The following is a 7,949-nucleotide window of genomic DNA, read 5'->3' as shown; positions in this document are numbered from 1 at the left end:
CATCCACTCCGGACACCTTAGTAAAAGGGTAAAACCCTGGCGTTATGGCGGCAAGCTCAGATTTCCCCCCAAAGAAATTACAAATTTAGTTTTTAATATCTTTATTTTTATTATTTAGTATTGTTCGCTAGGAGAAAACTGTACTGAGAGAGAAAGAGAGAGACTCTTCCTCCTCTCGGGGTGTGAGATGCATGCTGACTACCACACTGCAGTAGTGAGGTCAGATCCTCTTCATCGTAATGAGACATTCTGAGAACAGGAAACTGCAGTACACACACACACACACACACACACACACACACACACCCACACCCACCCACCCCTACACCTACACTTCCTAAATGACCATTCTCCAGTCTACAGACAACACTCATTCCCACATTGCATTTCAGTTAAAACATATATGATACAAGACCCACACATTCTCAGTTTAAAATATCACAGGTTTGCAAATTCATAGCTTTAGTCTCAAATGATGCTCTACACTGTGTACTAGCACTTTATACTGTGTACTTTGGCAAAGTATTTCGTTTTCTGAAGGGCAATATAGTTTAAGATGGAACAAAAAGCCAATTGCCTCTGTTTAGTGTTGCTGTTAGCTTTAGCATGTTAGCTTACCCAAGTGCAAGTTCAATAAGAGTCTCACAACTTTAGATGATGGTAAAACAGTCATAACACGTTTGTACACAAATTTTCGCACAACAAATTCCACGTCTGCCATTTTGACTTATCACGAAGAATTAATTAATATAAAAACAAAGTCTGGGCAAAAAATTACCAGTAACTTTTCTGTTTAGTTTACAGACATTTCCTTAAACACAACAATGAAATGCGTAATTCAAATTATGGGTAAAATACCTGTGAAAAATCAACATAGCGAATTAACACACTTACACTAAATACACTTTTTACTGACTTTTCTTTGATCGTTTGATCCCTGTGAACACATTTCTTGTACTGTTTGTACCACAAAATGAGGTAGAATAGTGTAGAAGTATGCAAACTTGAATAGACCTATCCATATCAGATTTCAATCACTTACAGTAAAATCTAACATACCAGACTTAACACTTTTCTGTTGCCAATTTCATACAAAATTCCTTGTTTCAAATGAAAGTAAGTGCACCTATTCAATGCTGTAGTCTCAAAACCACACGCACAGACCTTTCAATATCCTTTTAATTAGCAATCAACACACATGTGCACATTGCCTGTTATCAACGTCTGAGACACACACACACACACACACACACACTCGAGGACATTATCAACCAACACACACTTGAGCTGCTTGCTGCTCCTATTATGGCATGGTCTCAAACACACACACACATACACTCAGAGGATGCTGGTCCTGCTCTGCCGTGTGGTTTGACGGTGATAAAGGTTTTTTATGTGTCAGCTGCTCATGGCTGCTGAACTGCAGTGTGTGAAACTGTCTTTTAAATGTCACCTTGTGAAAACGTACAGGAAACTCCCACAGGATACAAACACCCGCTCTCATTTTTCAAAGAGAATTCCTTGTATAGGGTAGTGCTGTGATTCCCATCCAGGGGTACGTACCACGAGGGGGAAAACATTTCATTGTTGTTTTATTAAACCTATAAAGCAGAAACTATGACTTTAGAATGAATGAATGAATGCATTCATTCATTCATTCATTCATTCATTCTAAAGTCATAGTTTCTGCTTTATAGGTTTAATAAAACAACAATGAAATGTTTTAATTAATTAATTCATTCATTCATTCATTCATTCATTCATTCATTCTAAAGTCATAGTTTCTGCTTTATAGGTTTAATAAAACAACAATGAAATGTTTTCATTCATTCATTCATTCATTCATTCATTCATTCATGCATACATAATGGGAATGAAAACTAGGTTGTGAGGGACAGACATGCATCTCTTCAATGGGCTGTACTGTTATTGTTTTGGGATTGTTCTGCTCATGAAACACTGGAAAATATCTTGCCAAGAAATTTCAGTAGACAAAAAACTCCTGTCAATATAAGCTTATTGAGAATTGTAAGTAGTCTAGGAGCCTCGCTTTCATACCTGTCATGGCACTGGTCTATTCCAGGTAGAAAAAAAAATAGTGTATAGGTTAAAATGATATTGTAGTATCAAAGTGACATGAGCTGTAATGTTTGTGCAGGGATTGATGCAGTACATTATTTATTTTGAACATTGAGGTTGCAGGTTGACATTACACCTTCCAACAATTTTTATTGCATTTACTTATTGTCCTATCCTATGTGTCGCTCACGTGTTAGTGAGAGTCAAGAGGAATCAAGAGGTAATTGCAAACATTCACTTTGATATTTATATTTGCATGTCTTGTTTGGCTTAGTATTAATTAATATTATAGCATAATAATGTATATTATAACAATTAAATTAGATTAAACATTTTTTTAAAAAAACTTCATTTAAAATGAATGCATAACCTATTTTAAGATTTTAAAAAAAATGTATAGCCTAAGCTTCCTTGTGGATGTACAGTATACAAATTAATTTATGCATGGTTATATCTGCTACTTTTATAATATTTAAGAAAGGTTTTCTTTGATTATATTCAGCTACTTTATTCCAGAAAGTGTCTTACATTTTTTGCAACAACAGTTTTTCTTCTTGGATTATATGGCCCGATTTCACAGACAGGGCTTAGATTAAGACAGAATTAGGCCTCATGTCAATTAAGACTTTAAATTAGCTTTTATAAACATGTCTAAGAAAAAACAAACAAAAAAAACATTACTGGTTATCATCTTGAGACAAAACAATGTGTCTAACCCTAACAATATGTCAGTGTACGCTGATTTCAGTTAAAAAAGCAAAAAAAAAAAAAAATTATTAAAAACTTAGTCTGGGACTAGGCTTAAGCCTTGTCTGTGAAGCCGGGGTAAATGTTTTAATTATTTATCAATTAATCTTAAACAAACGGCGCAATCGCGCTGTCTCGCGATAGGGGAGACCGGGGATGGTTGTAACAATTTTGACCTTTCTGTCTATAGCTTTTAGTACTTTTAAGTCAGTGTGTTCAAAATGTGATCCAAACTAGTTACAAGTGTCTGCTATTAAATGACATAGCTATTATCTTTGCAACACAAACAGAAAATGCATGGTTTAGTTTCAAACACGAGGAGTGAAATCCCAGCTAGCAAAAATTGTGCGGGCCGAGAGCGGCCCGATTAAGGCTAAAACAATCGGCCAATCCTCGGCATGAATCTAGGTCCGATTGCTCTGCGAGCGCTCGGTTTTAACGCGGCCCGATTAAGGCTAAAGACACTCGGCCGAGCGCTCGGTTTTAACGCGGCCCGATTGCGGAAACCCGAGTGAGAGGACGTATAGCTCGCCTCCAATCCCGTTCCTTATTTGGGCTTATTTGAACTTTGATTTCCATTCATATCAGGTTAATACTAAAATTACTTAGCAGCCGTTATTTATGCAAGATAAACAAAGTAAAACAGCACAAGGAAGACAGGTTTCATGTTTAATGCATTTTTTATTGGACCACACTACAAAAATAGGATAAACACACTTTTTAATAACAGATTTGAATAGAATAGAAATATCACAGCATTAATGTAGAATCAAGGAGTTCAAATACCATTTTCCAATATCAACATTTTTAACTTTGAAACATTTAATTCTGGCCCACTGCATTTGAGTTGTCTACGCACACACACTTTTTAATAACAGATTTGAATTGAAAAGAATAGAATAGAACAGAATAGAATAGAAATAATATCACAGCATTAATGTAGAATCAAGGAGTTCAAATACCATTTTCCAATATCAACATTTTCACTTTGAAACATTTAATTCTGGCCCACTGCGTTTTTGAGTAGTCTACGCACACACTTTTTAATAACAGATTTGAATTGAAAAGAATAGAATAGAAATAATATCACAGCATTAATGTAGAATCAAGGAGTTCAAATACCATTTTCCAATATCAACATTTTTAACTTTGAAACATTTAATTCTGGCCCACCGCGATATTTGAGTTGTCTACGTTGTCTGCCTGTTCGCCCTCTGACTTCGGCCACCATCCCTATCAGAGGCTAACCACAGACACCCGGTGATGAGCAGCTCTGTTTCCTCTTCTGTAGAATCTTTGGTCAGGGCATTGCGGCGGACTGCATCTGAGAAAAACACAAGATAGAAGAGGGCAGCATGACCACGTGATGTTACTCAGCAACAACCAAAACTTAATTTGGATGCAGGGCTCTACACTTACATTTCTTTTTAATTTAAAAAGTTTAGGAGCACAGTCAAATTTAGGAGCACCTTCTGATCAATGACAAATTAACCTACCCATTAAAAGGCGGTATTTGATAAAATGACTTGCCGGGGCATTTTTTTTTTTAAAAGCGCATTTTCTTAACTAAATCACAGCCTTTGTGATTTCATGATAGCACTATGCTATATTATGATTGTAAATGGTTTTAAATAGATCGCGTAGCCTTAGAAAACGGTGTAATAATGTTATTCATGGATTCTCGTCTGTGGAATGCGCCACTTCCGGTATTTTGCCGGTTACTCAACACGGGTAAATTGCTATTGAGGATTTTTTTTAATCGAGTGCTCGACTTTAATCGAGGAATCGTTGCAGCTCTAGTTTCAATGGAGGGTGCACCCATAGAACCTGATCAGGTCAGTCGCACTGGTGCTCCTAAATACTTTGTCACCGTCACAGCCAGTAAATAAATAAATAAATAAATAAATAAATAGGTTGCACTGTAGAGCCCTGGGGTGTCACCACAGTGCAGTTATCCAGCACTGACACTCACCCAGAACCACACTTTTAATGAGTCTTGCCAGCGAAGTGTTCATTGCTCTTTTCAGGACCTGCCCCACAGTGTCTTTAAGAGTCATGCCTCCGACCATTCCAAGGAGAACAGTCTGAAACAAAGACATGTAACTCGTTAGTTATTTAAGGAATATAGCATGAGTGAGAGTGGGGACTGACTTTTAGGAATGATCTGATTAATGCATAATTTAACTCACCAAATTCTTCTTCTCCTCTGGATTCTTTAACGTCTCCTCCAAACATTGTAGCTCCTCAATAGTTGAAAGTAGGAGCCCAAAATGTGTTGGGTCTGGCGTGAAGTCTGGAACTGCTGGAGATTTGTAGGAGCTGCATCAGGATGAGCAACTGCTGCTCTCTGATAGAATCAAGCTGGATGAGGATCTCCTTAGCAATTGCTGTAAGACACAAGAAAAAGCAGGCATAACAGATTAGTAGCAAAACATTGTACGTAGATATGTCAGAGTAAACCGAGAGAGTTCACTTTGTAGAATTCCTACCTGTAGGCACAGCCTCCTGAGAAGACCTGTCTTTTGTGTCTTCCATGGTGTTGCTTTCCATGGTTGTGTTGACATTTCTGCCTTTATAACTGAGGGGATTATAATCAGAGGAAGGTTAAGTTTAAAATAAAAATGTTGAATGTAATATATTTTTCTCCTGGTCCTTATTTTAAATAGGTCATAAAAAATATCAATATTATCGACTGATATGAAACGCTTACATCATGATACAGTTTTCAGTCATATCGCCCAGCCCTAGGGTAGCTAATAAACTTTTCAAACCTGTCTGTACAGACCGCATTTAGCCAAAGGTAATGTTGATGTTAGCTATAAAGTGCGATTTCAGTTTGCGCCATAAAAGTACAACTAGAGGCCAATTCACACCGCAGACAAACGCCAGCAAACACCAACAAAAAAAAGTCACCAACAAAAGTTGGTCGTTGTATTCAGAATGTTATGAAAAATAAGTGTCATGTTCACACTGCCCCAACAGAAACCGACAAACTCAAGCACCCACGGAAAAACACGAGATATTCATTCATTTTAACCAATACAAGTAAAAGATTGCAGCTTTCAGACACAACTTTCTTCTCGTTTTATATTGTTAAATGTCGAGAGTGCATCTGTTACAGGCCCCTGTGCAAAAGGCCATTAAATGCACTTCACGACGTCATACACAGCGTTCACAAAATGGCGGACGGTCTGCACATAGATCTTCACAAACCCAGAACATTAATACACAAAATATTTGCAGCATGAACATATGTTGTATCATACCTGTAAAACCAGGAGCAAACGTGTCAGCGTAATCATAATCCCCAGCAACTGTGAGGTCGCCGGCGCAGGCGCAGCTGCTCCTCTACCGTTATAAGAGTCCTCAGTTCATTTTCATAATAAGAGTCCCGATCTCACTCAGCAACAGACATGACCCAGCTTTCAGCAGACCAAAGTCCCACATCATTCCTCTATTTACATAAGTAAAATAAATATTTTCTTACAGGATCAAAATGTGCACATACTTTAGGACAAAACGTGTTTGTTGGCGTTTGTCTGTGCGGTATGAATTGGCCTTAAGCCAGCTAACATTTGTTCCACTTTATTTTCTTCCACAGATCAAAGACTGTGCTCGTAAATATTATTCACGTAAATTGCATTCAATAAAAATGGTGTCTAGCCTAGCAACTAATTCTTTGCCAACTAGCAGAACGAAAAAATGAGCTGCTAGCGCAAAAACAGCGCAGCTAACGTTAGTCAATGTTAGCTTCGTTAACTTCGCGCCATAAAAGCTTTCATATTACCCCCATTTGCACTACTTTACTCAGACAAAAATTGTATATTGTTGTCCTAATTAATAGAATTCGAGTTCTGAATTCTTTCTTTTCGTTTCATCTAGGGAAGCACTGTCAAATGAACATGAACAAAGTTTAAACGGATCGATAATAATCAACATTTAATCAGCAACAGTTCGAAATATGTAGGTCGACGTAACTCGATTGAAACTATGCTCGGCGTGAAATGTTGATGCTTTTTAAGGAAATTGAACACAACTTACCTCAAGTTCACTGTAATGACGCAGGATCGAAAAGGGATGATTTTAAGTCAGGCGTTGAGTTTTATCTCACCGAAAGTTGTGCACACGTCTTGCGTGCTGACGCTCGCTGCAGCAACTGTTGAAATCGGCTTCATACCGGTAAACGCATCTGAGCCGAGCGCCCAGAGTTTAACCGTCACTGCTGGTAAACATTTGAAATAGCCAGTAAAATGAATTTTAGACTCAGTGTTAATTTTAGACTACCCAACTACTCAGCCGATGCGCGACTGCAATCACCGTGACTGTGCGAGTGATGTCGAGCGCCCATGCATTTTTAAAATACACGTAAAGAATCTTCATGACAACTAAATATTTTTGCTATGGTTATAAATATTAAAAATTGCTCTGTGCAAAATGACTCTATTATTATTATTATTTACCGCATATATTTTGTTTTGGACAACGACATTCGACGAGTATAACATACTAAGATACAGTCAGGAATTTACGTCAATTTTAAAATAATTTTTATGTTAATTATTGCTACATTAAAACCATCCTTGATTTAACCTAAGCCGAGTCATTTCCAGAAGTGGTCCAGATCATACAGCAGAGCCGACCAGTTACGGTGAACATGAATCGGCCCAGTGCTTTACAGCCGTAACAAAAATGCATGTGCCAGAGCGAGCTGCGGGCCACAATCGGCCCGGTTAACACACGCCGATGCCGAGTCTGAGCCGCAGGCGCCGCGGGGCAGCCGAGCTCGGGCCGATTATACATGCTATCTGGGATGTTACAATTCACCCCATAGTCTGGGTTAGTTGTAACATACCCTGGGGTGAGATGTAACATTATGATATCCACCGGGGTGATATGTAACATCATGAAATAAGGATTTTGACAAAAAAAAATATTTTTAAAGGTTTTTATTCAACACTGACTTTTCAATATAACTAGTCATAGTAATTACCATTATAAATTGAACTTGAACTCAAAAAATTGTATACATAAAAATACCATACAACTTTGCCACAGATCTTATAGACTTTCCCTTTGTCTCATCTGATGCTTTCCTCAAAATTGTGAGAGAAACTCCTCTGTCT

The 7,949-nt window shown here is 37.7% G+C and overlaps 1 long non-coding RNA gene across 4 annotated transcripts; it reads right to left on the bottom strand.

The window, feature by feature from the left end:
• Positions 1–3,500: 3,500 nt before the first annotated feature.
• On the bottom strand, positions 3,501–7,637 carry LOC309497318. Of its 4 annotated transcripts, XR_014205487.1 has the most exons (6): positions 6,868–7,637; positions 6,093–6,280; positions 5,316–5,404; positions 5,016–5,213; positions 4,799–4,910; positions 3,501–4,150 (listed from the first exon to the last, which is right to left on the bottom strand). It is a non-coding gene; the product is annotated as an uncharacterized lncRNA (long non-coding RNA). The 4 variants fall into 4 exon arrangements; XR_014205488.1 differs by lacking the exon at positions 6,093–6,280 and having other exon boundaries at positions 3,503–4,150; XR_014205489.1 differs by lacking the exon at positions 6,868–7,637 and having other exon boundaries at positions 3,503–4,150; positions 6,093–6,531.
• Positions 7,638–7,949: the final 312 nt, after the last annotated feature.

Source organism: Leuciscus leuciscus, assembly GCF_965113295.1.
Source record: "Leuciscus leuciscus genome assembly, chromosome: 4".
Classification (NCBI taxonomy): domain Eukaryota; kingdom Metazoa; phylum Chordata; class Actinopteri; order Cypriniformes; family Leuciscidae; genus Leuciscus; species Leuciscus leuciscus.
The sequence above is the reverse complement of the archived record's forward strand: the minus strand, read 5'-3'. Positions and strand labels throughout refer to the sequence as shown.